Source organism: Geospiza fortis, unplaced genomic scaffold (genome assembly GCF_000277835.1).
Source record: "Geospiza fortis unplaced genomic scaffold, GeoFor_1.0 scaffold264, whole genome shotgun sequence".
Lineage (NCBI taxonomy): Eukaryota > Metazoa > Chordata > Aves > Passeriformes > Thraupidae > Geospiza > Geospiza fortis.
The window spans coordinates 4,695,156-4,697,627 of record NW_005054332.1 but is presented as its reverse complement, the minus strand read 5'-3'; the positions used below and the strand labels follow the sequence as shown (position 1 = coordinate 4,697,627).

Sequence of the window (2,472 nt, the reverse complement as noted above, 5' to 3'; positions counted from 1 at the left end):
TGTTCAGAGAAGATTTTGGAGCTCTGTGAGGTTAGCTCTGGCTGGAGTAACTCCTGGAAGGAGCAGGGATCCCCCTTACATTTTTAATTTGAAATAGTTTGAACCAAAAAATCATAGTAATTAGAAAGACAACTTTACAAGAAAGCACACTCCTGATTTTCTTTCATATTTTAGAAAAGATTGTCTTTCTCAGACACCTCAGGTAAGTTTCTCTCACCTCCCATAGATCCTGTAAGATGCAGAATCTTTTCTGAATCTTAAATCCACTTCTTCTGCAGCCAGAAGGAGGGAGAAGCCGTGCAGCATTGCCATCTGAAGGGAGCAGGACATTAGGTAGTCCCAACCCATCATTTCAGGCAGCTCTGGGTGAGTCAGATGAATCCCACCCACTGCACAGTTGCAGGCTCTAGCAAAATGACTCACCACTCTGTTATGGTAAATAGCAGCTGAGTCCTGCCCTGTGCAGATGTAAAACACTTTAGCCTCTCCTCTCGCTGCAGCAACACCCCGGTGCAGTTATTCACTGTGGCTGTGCCAAAAGCTTGGTGGGTTGGGTTTTTTGGTTTTTTTTTCAGTTGACAGCTGATTTCGAAGAGGGAGACAGGCAATAAAAATGCTGTGAATGGTGAAGGAAATGAGTCTGACTCACTTCCACTTTCCCTTTCACATTTTTAATCCTGTGCAGTGCTGCCTGTGACAGGAGTGGGATTATGCTGGGATTACTGATAGCAGTCTCTGATCTGCTGTGTAGATGGTTTTATTTTCAATCTCTTTCTTTTTAATGAATCTTTTTTATTTGTTTTCCCATTTCCCTTCAGCAACTTCTACCTGACATATTTAAATTGCTTCTCTTTCATTCCCATTCCAGCTGCAAGCACATCTCCTCCTTGCAAGTAAATATGTTTTGAAAGGGAGAGGTAGGGAGAAATAAAGTTAACATTGCTTTCCATTTTGGTCTTAAGAAAATAAGGAAAAACTGTGAACATGAAAGGCTGGTTTTGCAGTGAAACTGTGGTGTCTTTCAGAGGAAAGCACTGGCTGTTTTCATTTTCAGACCCTGGTAGAAGCTTGAGAAAAAAGCAGATGACACTGAGTTTATGTTAACCATCCAAAGGCTCGGGAGGGGAAATCAAACAGGTTTCATGTCATTAACTGGCAGTCTGTAAACAAGGTAGTTCACATCCCTGTGCCTCAGGTCAGCCTTTGTGTGTACAAGCAAGAATTTGGGAGGGTTTGGGCAGTGTTTGGCATTCCTTGCTGCTTTAAATTGACCTGTCAAGTAGTGTATTATGAAGCAGTGCCTGGACGCGTGTGGCAGAGGGGCATGAATGAACATTCAGGGCATGAAGCCATCTGAAAGAGCGTGGCAGGTGTTTGCGCAGAACAGTGTTAGAAGGGTACAAGAAAACAGCCAAGAACACTCCTGAACAAGGGGAGGAGCTGGTTACTGCAGGTTCAAGTGCCTGGTGAGGGTCCATGACTGTCAATGCCAGAGGCCACTGCTCTGTGTTGGTGTTCGTGTGTCCTCAGCAAACTGTTCTGCTTGAACAACTCAGCTCTCTGAAGAAGATAACTTGTAATCCATGTTGTTGCTTTCTTTATTTCCAAATAATTATTAAGAGCACCATTTGAAGACAATGCATGTTTTAAATATCAAAGGAATGTTTTCAGCCCATATCTTTCATTTGGCTGGAGCAACTTACCTTCTTTGATAGCCTGTGTGCAGAATAGCCTCCTTGTTCCAGAGGTTAGAGTGTACCAAACAGGGACAGAAACATAAATATTTACTGCCATCTTTTGGGCAGTGTGGGTATGACTCAGAAAAAGAAGGGGTCAATCGAATTACTCTGCATCTCCTTCAGCTTTGTCAGCTGACTCTTACCTGGCCACCAAATACAGCAGTTGGCCAAAGAACATCAGTTTTTTAACAGTTATCAGTCCGAGGCTCTAAGTGAAGTGAGGTTTCAAAAGGGAAGTGCTTACTTTGATTTGAGCAAACTGATAGATTTTGGGCTGAAAAACCTAAAACACTTTGAGCACATCCACAATTCTTAAGCTTTTGACACAGTGTGTGTTCATTGCTTCAGACTGCTGGGAGCTTTGTGTTTTGCTCTGCTTTAATGCATAATTGCTATGATTCTTGGAGTCAGACCCTGACCTTTTCAAGAAATACAATTTCAATGCTCTTTAGTCTGCAAGAATATTGGAGTGTCTACATATATAGGTTTATTTTTAAATGTATATATTTTAGCAAGATAAGATATGTTGCATCACACTCCTCTGACCCTTTCTTCTTACACAGTGTATTGTTCAGTTGAAATGCTGATTAGGTGACCTTTCCTAATTGCAATACATTATTTTTCATCCACTTGATGTGTCAGGTTGTATTTTTAATCTCATATTTAATCAAACTTTCAGTCCTGCAGTCTGAGCAGATGCACATTTCCTGCTGTGGTAATAGGCCCTTCCTTG

The 2,472-nt window shown here is 41.7% G+C and overlaps 1 protein-coding gene across 4 annotated transcripts in view; it reads left to right on the top strand.

Annotated features, from left to right (window-relative positions):
• The window catches only part of BACH2 (BTB domain and CNC homolog 2), a 140,426-nt gene that overhangs the window by 130,728 nt on the left and 7,226 nt on the right, over positions 1-2,472 (top strand). The window lies entirely within an intron of this gene.